Source organism: Zosterops lateralis (genome assembly GCF_965231275.1).
Source record: "Zosterops lateralis genome assembly, chromosome: 2".
Lineage (NCBI taxonomy): Eukaryota > Metazoa > Chordata > Aves > Passeriformes > Zosteropidae > Zosterops > Zosterops lateralis.
Genome location: NC_139763.1, coordinates 106,675,971 through 106,689,836, shown reverse-complemented (window position 1 = coordinate 106,689,836; position 13,866 = coordinate 106,675,971). Strand labels below are relative to the sequence as shown.

At 40.0% G+C, this 13,866-nt stretch overlaps 1 protein-coding gene across 1 annotated transcript in view; it reads left to right on the top strand.

Annotated features, from left to right (window-relative positions):
* Positions 1-13,866, top strand: part of POU2F1 (POU class 2 homeobox 1) — a gene marked incomplete at its 5' end in the record, with an annotated part of 102,208 nt that overhangs the window by 19,784 nt on the left and 68,558 nt on the right. The gene's annotated exons all lie outside the window — the stretch shown is intronic.

The window sequence follows — 13,866 nt, the reverse complement described above, 5'->3', positions numbered from 1 at the left end:
CAAGAATGTGCTCTGCTTGTTAGAGGAATCTTATCAGTACACTGGGCTTTAATTTAAGGTGGAAGTGAATGGACAAATACTCAGGAATTCTATGGCACTTCCAGGCTTTCTTCCTGAGAAGCCAGCTCTCAGTGCCTGCTATTTTGTCTCAGGGCCACCATAATCCATGTTCCTCACATGCAGAGAAGAAATGAAGACTCTCTCTGAACTCTCATTTGGTGGAGTTTTAGCTGTATCATGGAAAGACTGTTGGCTCTTATACAACAAATATCTTATTAATTGTGCTGTTTAACAACAACTGAGGGGAGACTATATGACAGGGTGAAGACTGATCCTTTTATGAAGTAGCAATAGTTTCAATTACTTTGTTTCATTTTAGAATAAGGATCTTGTAATTATAAAATTTAGGATTATCTTTGGCTTCCTTTAGCACCATGCTATGGATATGTCTAACCCTGCAGAAATGTGGAGTACACATTTGCTCTTCATGTAAAAGGAGAAAGTATTTTTAGCTGTAGTAGCTCTAATTAATTTAATGACATCACTACAGTAACAGAGGTCTAGGAATGCTATTATAATTCAGTCACATAATTCATGCTATTATAATTCAGTCATAGTTAAGAACTCATTTTTGCATGTAGATCTTGGGGCACAGCATGCCCATTCATCAGGATTCTGGTGAAACTTGAAGATCTGTAAGGTTGAAAGAATAAGAGCTGGTGGAGGGATGAATAGGGATATTTAGAAATTCCTTTGTTGTACTGTACAGCAGTTCTAGCCAGGAAAATAGGCTGGATGTTATCTTCTTCAAACAAGAAATTTGGTGTGCTTGTGGAAATTCGGCCTTTCAAAGGGACATAATAAACCAAAGGTCTCAGCAATGTCTTTTTGCTTTTCCAGACAGAGACTTCCAGGTCTTTGAGCTTTAATCTTGGAGCCAGCAGTGAGAGGCGCTGCCTTTTGCGGGATCATTGCAGCTCTTGGCACCATCACCAAATTTTAATTTTATTGTTGGTTAGGGATTCTTTTGTCTCAACTGCAATTCCTTGAGGGGTATTGTTTCATAAGTATTAGCAGATCTTCCCTGTTTCCCTTGAACATAATTCTGCCCTGAGGTGTTGCTGTTTCTTCCCTACATTAAGGTTGTGTGCATTAACTTTGAACATATTCAGATCAAGATATTTCATATCCATAAAGTACTTCCTATTTAAGGTTTTGGATGTTGTGAGGTAGGAAATAGGACTACACAGGAACATAACTACCATGTTGTTAACTGAGGAGCAAAGAAATCAAATACAGAATATGTAGTAAAAGAAATGGTTTGCAGTTGTTGTTTTGGCAATGAACTTGTATCTTCACCAGGAAACTTTGAGGTACTAGGTTCCATAGCAAAGCAAAACATAAAAATGGAATAAAATCCGTAAAATAAGGGTTGATTGCCAAGTCAAATATTAGGATGCTGCTTTTCAGTATGCTACTGTGAGTAAATTCAGACAGCTGAGGTTGGGACTTGAGAGATTTTTCACTGGTTTATACTGCCTCCAAATGGTATTTTAAGCAAGTTTCCTTGCTTATGTGTTCCTCAGTTTCTCAGGTTACAGTGGTTTTGATTTGCTTTTGTTTCTTTCAAGTTAAAAAAAACCCCAACAAAACAAAATGTCAAACAGATAGAAACCAAGCAGAAAACCACCCCCAAACCAAAATCCTAAATAACCTGCCTTGTTGGGTGCTTGAGGTTTTAACATTTGGGATGTATTTTGTGACCATTGGGTAAAATACACGTTCCCTTCTTCCCACTTTCGTTTAAGTATTGCTGGAGTAAATAATCTCAAATGTTGATCCACTGATAAAAGATCCTTCAGACCAGATAGGGCACCACAGACAAAGGTATGTTCTATTCCTGCCCAAGAAATGGCATGATTGCAATTTTCAGATTCAGGTTCTTTTTCTTGAAATCCTGTCTCCTTTATGTTATTCAATATTCAATTTGTAGTTTTCACAGAGTATTATTCAAGCTACAACCCTTTTCAGCAGTTCGCTTGTTTTGCACTGTCTGTTCAGGTTTTGTTCTGATTGCTGTCAAATATCTGCATTGTGTTATTAGGTTAGCTTTGGGATAGCTCCCTTGGATATTTTAGAGCTCACTTACACTTAAAAAGTCATAGATGTAGTAATCTACCACTGATCAAAAATTTTTAGTTGAATTCTCAAAAACAAGAATTTGTAAGAATAGAAAAGTATGGTTTCCAAGGAAGCTTTGGCTCTGTTACACCAGATTCTGAAAAAGGAAAAGCCATACAGTTGAAAGAGCTATTGTAGAAGTTTCTCTGATTGAATTAGTAGTGAATGCTCTTCTAAAAGCAGCCTTCATTATTAACCCAAATCAGTTACTGATACTCGAGGACAGCTGAGTGAGGAGTCACCAGCAGTGCACTGAAGAAGGTAATTGTAAGAAGGACTTAAGGAGTGCTCTTCCTAAGTGCCGTGGTATGAGCTGCTGCTGTGGTGAAGCAGTAACCATGTACCTGTGATATCTGAACAGTTGCTGTTAAAATGAACGTGATGTCAAATGTTTGCTGTTGGCATTTCAGTATGGTAAAAGAAGATTGGATAAATTGAGAGGAAATGAGCCAGTCTTTGCTTGAAACTCACGAGTGTGTGGTGCGCAAAGCCTTGTCATGAGGGAAGTTGTTTCCTCTGCTCTGGTTTCCTTTATGACTCTCCCAGCTTCTCTAAAAGAAGCATGATGGGTGTTCTTAGTTGCCATGGAAGTCATGTTGTGCCGAGGCAGGAGGTAGAACTCTTCTAGCAGAGTCCTTTTAGTCAAGATACGAAGATACACCATTTAACTTAACTGAACCCTTGAATTACACTGAAGCCATAGATCTCAGAGCTACTGCTTTTAAAAGCTTCATTTGACTGTTTGCGATAAGGATGTGGTTTCTTGTTTTTCTGCCTTACCAGATTTGGGAAGCTCGTGATACCAAAATCGGCCAGGAAATAAACTTTTTAACACAATCTGAAGTATTACAAAACAGGCATTCTTTATTATGGACACAACCAGAGGATATCTCCCCTAATCAGATGTGTATGTTGAGGTTTTACAACGGGGTATTTATTCCATCTTGATCAAACGCTCATCACAACATACTTCCTAGCTAATGCATAAATTCGTTTTCTCCTAGCACTAATTTCCATGCATCTGCCTCCATGGGAAGTCCTTTTATGGTCCTGGAGGGTCTTCTAAAGGGGTCTCTGGTGATTGTACTCGCTGAGTTCTTCAGTATTAAAGGTGACCTTTCCTTGAACTTCTTTGGGCATGTGCTGTTGCTTCTTGTTACAAAACTTGCCAAAACCCCCACTATATTCCTCATTATCTGTTTATCCCCTGGTTCCAGCTATGTTTATCATCCTGTGTGCATGCTTTTACCTTCTTTTATCTTGATTTTTTTTTTTTTCTACTTAGCCTTTAAGATCTATCTAGCAAGCTCAGGGGAGCTGAAAATGTCTATTCTCTGTTATTTATCACTTGCACAAACTCCTTGTCAGAGCATGAGACTATTTCACGAGTTGTGCTCTGCATGGACCAAACCTTCCTTATTTGGGGGACAAGCTCTCTCCATTTCTATCGATGTGTAAGCAGTAGTGTGTCCATCTCCATCATTCAAACAATAGCTTCTCTTTTCCCAGCAGCCACAGCTGCTGTTGAGAGAAGGATGCAGAGGCCAAATAAAAGGGCAGGCTTACAGCTCTTACACATCTGAGGATGTGTGGCAGTGTTGGCTTAGGGAAAAATCATGCAGCATTTCCACAGTGTTTTTCTACTTCCTTGGTGTCAGGAGCAAGTCTATCTCGGGGTAAGAGTGTTCATACAAGAAAAGCTGAGCTGCCTGGACAGTGTTGCCTGCTTTAAGAAACATTCCTGCAACAGTGGAAATAGCTTTTGTGCACTTGTTCGACCATACTGGCTTTATGCTGACTTTTGAACTAAAATAACTACACTGGTTTAATATTGCTGCAGAACCTCATTCAGGACTTGCTAATTCAGTGTCAGGAACAGAATTTGTCATGTTAAAGGGTCTTGTACCAACCAAACTGAGGGGTTTGTATTTTGGAATTTGATGACAATGTTGCCTTTTTTTTCCTCTTGGTACTCTTTTTTTACCTATACTATGCTCTTATAATCACAATGGCTTTAAATCCTGAATAAAAGTTACCTCTAGTGCAGTTTCATGTTAGTTTATCTGATGTCTGGCCCTTCATGAATCAGATCTCCTTGCCTCTTTGACTATTAGTTTTTATGCCTTTCCTCCCTGAATGTTTTATTTTGTTATTGAACAATGAAGATGTAGCTGTTTAATTTGTTAATTGCATGAAGATCTGTCCCTCATTTCAGGGTTGATTTTGCACTCTATCAGGTGGGGGAGCTGATTCTCGTGGTGCCACATAGTAACTGTCTGAGAGAGGGGAGCAGTGGAGCGTTTGCTCTTTGGGATAATCTCATCTCTTCGCTTTGGTGCAGCCAACTCACACTTACCTGTTTTGGGGAACTGTGGCACCAGGGTGATGGCCAGCTCTTTGTGGTGTGTTTTGCTTTTTTTTTTTTTTCTTTTTTTTTGTAATACTGACACGAGGGTGTGTTGCTGCTGGGCAGAAGGGATCTCGTGTTTCCATAGCCTTCCAGCATTCCTGTGACTTGTGTTGCCACACGCCCACCACCAGGCCTCTGCTGGGCAAATTCCTGCTGTCATTTGGAGGCAAGTGCAGTGCTGAGGTCAAGTGTGCAGAGACCAAGGGAGGATGGAAAGTCAGGAACTCTGTGTAATGACCCATTTGTACCTCAGTTTAGGATGGTGCTGTTTCTGGCCGGCGTGAGGTTCTCTTTAAAGAAGCAATCTGATATAAGTAAAGTCTCTTTGAGACAAAGAAATGCTTTTGCCTGATTGCTTTCGGTTCTGGTTTGATTTTGTAGTCCTGCTTTTTCTACAGACACCTATAGGAACTGAGGCTGCGGTTTGATTAGGGAAGAATGCCAGAAAAGTAAAAAGAGGATGAGAATGTGGAGAGATGATGATGATTATTGTTATGGTTATTATAAAGTTTATTTTTGCTTCTTGCTGTGGGTCTAGTATAGCCCTGAAATCTGATGTGTCTTTAAGTAAAATAAAAAAGTGAGAGCAATTACCTGGTTTTGGTAGCATGGCAACATTTCTGGAAAGATTCTCTGAAGTATTCCCAGTGGACTTGCACAATTAAGGGAAGTAAGTAGTCTGGGATAGAATATATAATCTACATAGTGACTTTGAGAATAGAAAGCCTCTAAGTAGACAGGTGATTACTGTGTGCATCACAGGAGAAGGAGGACTGTATGAAAGCTATTTATGCAATATACATATTCCCTGTCTGAAAGCTAAGTGAGCCTATGCCTGGGAGCTGCAATAACAAAATAAACAGATGAGATTGCTTTTTAACTTCAAAATAATGCAACTGCTGCCTGCAGTCAGCGTGAGGATGAATGACTTCTCTTTTGTGATCTGTATGCTGGATTAATGCGGTATATTTTATTTGGGTTGCTTTCTGAACTGTTTCTTGATGGCTGGTTCAAGTGTGGGATATGACTGTACTCTGCTTGTTACCCCAAAAATTAAGGCTACACTCTAGAAGTCTTTTCTTAAGAAGCTGTGCTTAACACCTTGTTCTCCTGTGTGCGTGGGATAAAATGATTCAGGACCTGTCTGCTGAAGGAGTGGTGACTCTTATGTCAGTCATCATGATAACTGTTGCTTGCTAAATCTTTGGTGTTTTCTTTCCATGTACTTGAAATCTTCTGCTGCCTAAAACTAGTTTTTCCATCTTTCTTTTGGTTGAGAATTGTCAGAAGTCCATTGTTGGAACTATTGGGCTTGAGCCAGAGGAAAGGTTTTACACAAATCGAATCTCTTTTTTACAAGAAACAATTAATTTTCTATTTTAGAAAATTAGTAGTGGTGTGTGTTTCCAGTTCCCTGATTAACTTTCTAATTTTGGTTGATTCTGAGCAATTTGTCAAAAAGGCAGATGTACTTTTTCTGTAAGTCCCATGAAACTGAGCTGGGGCAGGAGAGGGATCTTAGGAATGCTCAGAGAAGACAGTGAGACGGACTCGTGTTACAGGCATGGAAGAGTTAACATCAATAAATCTGTCTTTAAAAAGTCCCAAAGATAAGCTGTGGTCAAATGTAATGTATGAAAATCTAGCATTTGAGCCAGCATTCTCTGAAGGAAATGTTGAGATGGTCAAAGCTCTGGGTTTTGGCAAAACAAAAGTAATTTTAACAGCTTTCTGTGGATTTTTTAAAAAATATATGGGAATTCTCCTTATCAGCAGTAAGGCTTTGTAGTCATTCATGTATTTCTTTGCCAGCTGTAGGAGCTTCAGTGCTGTCCAGTATCACCAGGCACTTGTGTCTGCATTTCTGTTCAGGTAGATGCTCCAAGAGAAGACAGTAGAATCTTTGAATTCAGCAATTTTATGCAAAGTTATGTTAGTGGTTGTCTCAAGTATTTTACATTTCTACGATTAGTACCTCAGAAATATTCCACTGCTGTCTGCTTCATATAGCTGTAACACTGTCAGTATTCAAAGTGTTTAATAAATTTAATTAATACTCAAAGACACTCATTGTACACAAAACAGATGGACTTGGGTTTTTTTTCAGTTACCTAAATTGCTCTGTAAGTTCTCTATTCCTTTTTTTTTTTTTTTTTTTTTTTTTTTTTTTTTTTTTTTTTTTTTGCTTCTGTTCAGCATCTGTAATGTGAAATACATTCAGTCTGGTTTGGAAAACTGACATAATAGTTGTAGGTTTTGTAATTCTCTCTAATGCAACTCCCCCAATTTATTATTACTAAAAACCCAAACAAACCCCACATAATTATTTCAGAAGCACAGTTCTTAATCATGGTAAAGAAGCCTGTAAAAAAGGAAGGTTTTTACCAATTTTATTTCACAGTGTTTCCCAGGTTACCTTACAGGTGATACAATAGAATATAAATATGCTGCCAACGTGAGAAACCTCCCTAAAAAACACAACGACTGAAATCCGCTGTGTCAGTGACAATCTGCTGGAGATGTATTTGTCTGTCAGTTTATGACCTTGCAGTTTTTGGTAGAATTTTCATAGTCTAACTGTGCACTGGATTTTAAAGAAAATTAACCTTGTGCAGGCTAATTAAGATTCATATCCTTAAAACTGGCTGTACTTTATATCCCTGTTTGGAAAAGAAAGAGAAATCAAGTTACAGAACTAATTTAAAACTTTTGATTTTGGGTACTGTTTTTGTTCAGCTGAAGAAAAGCTCTGTCCTCAGAATAGTCAAGAGAGTATTATCAATTAGCAAAGTTAGATTGTTAATGTTCCTTTCTGCACTCTGGAAATAGCATGCTCTAGGTAGACTCTGGTTGTCAGAACATGTAAATCAGGATGGAGATGGGTTAATTGTTGATAAGGGACAGCTTAAGATCATTATGCATTAAAAATCTATTATTGAATTAAGTTAAAACTATTCACTATTAATAATTTATCGTGATATTGACACAAATCTGTACATTTTCCAATCTCATGCTTTATTACAAATACTATTGGCAAATATTTGCAGCATATACATCATAGCTAAAAACCCACGAAGGAATATATAAATTATGTGTAAGTAGTTGATGCACATTACCAAGGGGAGGAAGCGGTCTAGAGGACAAAAAGATGCTCGAGAGAAGCACAGTCTGCAGTTATGAATTATTTCATATAAACATTGCCCATGGCATGGATATGGATATTTAAAGGGGGCGAGAAGCCGAATACATTACAGGGAGCTCATATCGGCTGCTGTGGGCGAGCTCCGGGAGCGGTTCCGAGAGGAGGGACCCAACCTGGGAGCCTCGGACACCCCCGAATGTTCTGTCTCCAGTCACCACACCCGGCGGGCTCGGCGCTGTGAGGAATCCCGGCTGTGTGTTCCCCGGCGGTGCAGGGCCGCTCGGGCCGGGCCCGGGCACGGCTCGGCCGCAGCCCCGCAGATGGCGCTGGCCCCGGCGCCGCTCTCCCGGCGCTGTCCGGGCAGCAATCGCTGTGCCGGGAATCCTGATGGGCTCCGCGCACAGCGCCTGCCTTTCAGGTGACTGCTGGAAACCAGATGTTTTTGATAAGATTTTGATAAATGTATCGGGATCCACTGAGAATAAGGTTTAACATGAAAATAAATAAAAAGCACTCGGGGGAGTAATTCTATTTTATTTATATTCCTTAGCTCGGATAGATTTATTTTTTAAAATTTTTGTTCCGTTCCTTTCTTCTAGCCTTCTTAATAAGAGCATCGGACAATTTATCCCCACGATGAAATTATATGAAATGTTTTTTGCCCTTTTTTTTGAATCTAAAACCTTCAGCAATGCATACATCACAACTGAATTTTCAAAGGAAAACTCTTTGAAGTCCTTTTTTCTTTTTTCTTTCTTTGTGTCTCTGTCTCCCCCTTTCTCCATCTCTCCCCCCTCCTCCTCTCTGTCTGTCAAGTTCAAGAGCAGCTCAGATGCCATGAATTAAGTGAAGCACAAAAGGGGAAAAGGAGACCCTTTTGAAGAACAAAGGCCTCCCATTAGGCTGCCGTGTTCTTTCTCTGACCAAAATTGCTCCCTACATGGTTTTTATTGCTGTCCACATGCTTGGCACATAAGGTAAATACAGTAGGACCCTCGTTACCTCACACTCTCTCTTCCTCTTCCCCCTTCAATAAATGTTTTGTCTCTTTGATGTCCCTAGTAATTCTTATACTGATTGTTCCCACCCTCATAAAAGCCCCAGGGGTAGTCATGGTGGTGGATAGCATTAGATACTGTGTAAATGCTTCCAGAAAAGAAGACAAACTGCAGCCAAAGAATTTATTTCAGGTGGAAGAGAATGGGAAGGAAATACAGATGTTTTCTTTTCAACGTGTTCCCTCTTTGCCCCAGCTACGCTTATATTTCCCAGTGAGGTTCCTAATTTCTTCCTGTTTGTTTCAAAAACAAACAAGGAAATAGGGCTAGGTCAGAATCACAAGAAAATGCGTGCCACAAGACTTAAAAGTGATAGGAACATTCTCTTAAGCCTTCTTGATTATTTATTTTTCTTTGGTTTGGACAGCTCTCTGTTTCAGAGCTCTGGTGAGAAGTACCAGCTAAGGTTCAGACTGAGGTGGATTTTCAAAATGTGAACTTTGCAGTGCATGCCTTTTAAAAATAAATCAGTCAGGCCCTTCCTACTGAAGAGAAGTTTAAAAATAGCACTGAAATGTATGCATGCATATAAAATCTGGAATCAGTGTAAAACGCTACTTTAAACCTAAAATTGCAATGGAACTTTTTAGTACTTGAATGACAAAATTTGATGATAGTTTCAAAGACACCTTTTGGTGTGTTAATTTTTATGGCAGAATCCTGAAAGGTGAGAAGAATTGATGTGAGATTGCATAATTCATGCTGAAGTTGTCTGGAAATCTAAAGTATACAAGTATTTCCTGGAATTTGAAATTATGTTCTTCCCAAATAAATTGTTTTCAGAGCTGTCTATTTGTTTTGGTATTTGTACTTGTTTTCATCTTCTGGCTCTGCATTTTTGGTGACATGAACTAGTTTCATTAGGTTGTGTAAAACAATTTAATATGTAATGATTAACAGAACAGGTAACTTTTTTATTTTTGGCACTGCTTACTGCTACCACCTCACCTCCTGGAGTAGATGCTTTTTGTTACAAACAGTAATTCCAGAGAAAATGTCAACAAGGCAACCTAAAGAAATAACAATGACTCTTATCAGTCTATTTTGTAGATTACAAGGCAAGGAAAATCCACCTTGAAATCTGACTTTTCATGGCAAGCTTGATTTTTTTTTAAAGCTTCTTTTTTTTTTTCCCCCATGTTGCTCATGTTGCATAATAAATTTTCAAATAAATTATTGATTGTAATCAGTTGAATATTTCCTCACTCTGTGTGAGCAAGGTTTTACATACACATCTCTGCAAAGGAATTAAATTTGCTTCCCCATCCCCTTGTAATTGGCCTACTTAGCTTCCTGCTGTGTGTGTGTGGGGGGAGATGATGCTGGCACTTACTGAACTTTCAGTGTGTAATTGGCATATTTTGATCCATATTTCATGCAAGGATGGGTCGTCTAAAGCGGCATCTGCACCTTCAGGTGTTGTGGTAGAAGGCCCCATAGGTAGCAGTGGTTCATCTGCTCGTGGTGGATGTGGATGCTGTGATTAATGGCAGTGGCTACAGCTGCCTGAGTATGGAAGATGAACCTTTGTTCTGCCTCCCCCCTCCCTCTTGCCATGCCCCATTTGTCATGTAGCCTCTCCTGTTGTCGTTTAACCTATGTCCCCTCGCTCCATGGAGCTGTACCTGCACTCATCTTCCCCAGCCCCACAAATCTGTGCAGACCTCCCTTCCCCTGTGCCTGGGGGCTTGGTTCTGCTCACAGGGCAGAGCTGATGCTCACCCTGGGCCTGAGCAGCAAAGGAGGACCAGGCTGTGCCGGGATGGAAGTGGCTGCAGCTGGAAGTCCAGCCCAGGGAGAGGAGGCGCAGCTGCCACATCCACAACCCAGTTAGTTGGTTTGCATTACCCACTGACCAAGAGCACTGGAATGCTTTTGTGGGGACCTGGCACAAGTCTGGGAGCCACTGGGTTCAAAGGCCCCATGGGCAGAGGAAGACTTTCTGAGGGAGGTTGGGCTGTGTCGCACAGAATTAACGAGGTTGGGAAAACCTTTGAGATCACTGAGTCCCACCTATGGCCTAACACCCCCATAGCACTGGAGGAGTGCCACATCCAGTCTTTTCTTAAATACCTCCAAGGATGGTGACTCCAACACCTCCCTGGACAGCCCATCCCAATGCCCAGTCCTTCTTTCTGTGAGGAACTTCTTCTTTTTGTCCAGCCTAAACTCCCCCTGGTGCAGCTCAAGGCTGTGTCCCCATGTCCAGTCACTGGTTTTCTGGGAGAAGAAAACAAGGTCATGCAATTAAAGTAACATGATTTTAATACTACTTAGAATTTCTATGAGGATGAATAGGAACTAAACTATAAATCAGCTTTAGCAACACAATAAAAAGTGAGTGCCAGCTTCTGAGTATTCCTTTCAGCAACAGTAAAATCATTTTCCTAGGCATGTCTTGTAGGTAACTTTTTTTAATTCCATCAGATTTTTCTTCCTTATACTTTTTTTAAAGAATATGTAATATACACCTGAAACAGAACACTGGGAATTTTCAATTGTATGTCTGCACAAAACAGACTGAATTTTGAGTTTTACTTGACAATTTCTGTATAAAGACCAGTGCCATAGTAGACATAAAGGTTTGGTGGCTTCCATTAAAGGCTTGTTGAAATAAGTAATGGAAGAATGTGTTAGCAAGAGGCTGAGTTTTAATTATTCAAAACTCTGTTCCTTCCTTACATAGGAACTGCAAATTTGTAAGAATTGTACCTAGTGCCTTGGAAACACTGCACAATGAAAACACTTAGATTGCTACTCTTTAAATAAGCTGAACATTTTAAAGAAATGATGATGTCTTCAGAATGATTTTGTTTCTTTGGCACTGATGCTGCTGGAATTTTCCCAGGTTTGTCTTCATTTTGAACTGCTAGATATTGAGGAGAGGCTTAGCAGAGCTCTGAAATGGGAGGTTGGTTATTGTAGTCATTGAATAGTCATATTCACAGTGTCAATCCAGGATAAGGGGTTCTGTACATCATCTGTTTCTTCCCAAAGGGATAATATTTCTTATTAGATTCTTAGTAGAGCCTTGAAGCTGTGTAACTACTCTCATCTTCATCACACAAAATGTAAAATCTCTTGAGGTAAATAACATTTTCTGCTCTTTTATTCTTTCATTTGCAGACAGCAGTAAGCAAGACTCCTTGTACTTCAGGTTGTAGCTTGCATTCTGAGTTCTCTGCCACTGGAACGTGCTCTTTTTCACCAGCTTGCTTTAGGTTATAATACAGAGATTATTCTTTCTATGTTTACCTTGCTTGTTTCTTGTATTTAGCTTTTTTTTTTCAGGCAGCAACATAAAATAGAAACTTGTGCAAAAAAGATTGTGTTGCATGTTGAATTTTGAGCACTGGCTAAAATGTTCAAAGTTAATTATCATTCCTCTGCAAGAGGAGATTTTGCATACTGACACTTGATGTTTTCTTTTTTAGGGGCTTTAGGGGTTAAATAAATTAGAAATTGGTTTGACAACATCCATTCAATCACATTCAGTGAAGAGACTTCTCTGGTGGATGATTTTTCAGGCTGTAGTGGTTTAGGAAATGATGTCCTGTTTTGCCATGGTGGTGTGGCCTACCCTGACTGGCCATTAGAAAAGAGGAGACAGGAATTTACATACAAGTGACCTTATAGTAACCACTTGCTCTGAAGAACATACAGGAGCTGTCCCTGTATAGAAAAGTCAACACCTTTTTGACTATAATCTGCTTTCATTAAGGGCAAAAATCTAAAATACTGAATTATTTTGTACAGCTGCAAGGACACAGCCCACGTTATTGACACACTGTCACTTGTGGTGCTGGAGACCTTTTCTTTTTGTGTATCATTTTTGGATAAGGAGCCTTGTGTTGATTTTTGGGTATGTGTGTAGCATTCAAGTTTGGGAAGAGCAGATGAAGATTTTAGATATGGAGGGCTTCATAATATGTAGCCCTGAGATGTCATCTAGAGAGATGTATCTACACTTACCTGTTTTCTGTGGCTTAGATTTAGGGACCATTCCTGATTTTTTTCTGAGCTACCTACAAATTTCTATGAGCATATATTGTAATATTGTGCAGGAGCAACTGTCAGTATTGTTGGTGTGGTCTAGAGAGTTGTGTAAATGGCTTTTTCACTTCAGAGCTGTTGTATGAAACTCGCTGTCGAGGATTAAGCACTCTGATCCCAGGGTCTGTTTCTGGGCAGAGAACCCACACTGGAGGAGAGCAGCCCTGCAACACTCAGTTTTACATTAGAGTCTCACGGATGACTTCCATATCCATACTTGGAGAGCTTAATTAACAAAACTAATTACTGCTCCAGATAGATCTACATGTCCCAGTGCAAATTAACATGGACTTTAAGAAAGTAGAAAGGAAATGAAGCTGTCATGTGTGTGGCTGCTTATCGACTGTGCAGTCTGTTTTAGGAGTGCTGAACACTGGTGTGATCCTCGGCAGCTGAAAAGTGGTGTCCGTGGTTGTGCCTGGCATTAGGAGAAGCACAGAAGCCCTTTCTGAGGCCAGTCTGCTTTTCCTTTTGCTTGCCTCGTAGCCAGAGTGTGGCTTTGCTTTGTCTTCCTCAGGAAAATTGCTGCTGCTGTCGGCTGTGCGGATTTGTTCTGCGGACACAGGCCGGGAGTCTTGGGAGGAGAGAGACTCGCAGTTGTAATCTCTCCTTGCCTTGCCTCTGGTCAGGCAGCCGATTGTTTTTCTGGTTTGGTTCCTCCGGGTGGCATCTGTCTTCAGGAAAAATTTCCTTACAGCCAAGTGTGGGCTGCTGAACTGTGGCTGTCTCAGCGCCACTGTTTCTGGCTGCTACGCTGAATTAATTATGTGAGCAGTTATGATGTAGGTGCTGGAAATGTTTGTGGCTGCTCAGAATGGAAGAGCTGCTCTTAAATGAATTTCTTTGTCATCCTCTGGAGCCTTTTTTGGGTTGGTTTTACTTAACTCTTTAAAAAAAAAATCCTGAAAAATAATATTTCATATGTATAAAAGTTGTGTTTGTGCCACTTAGAATGCCTTTCCTATCCTGTGATTTTATTCTCAGTACTAGAAGTGTTCATATGCCTACACAGCTTTTCACTC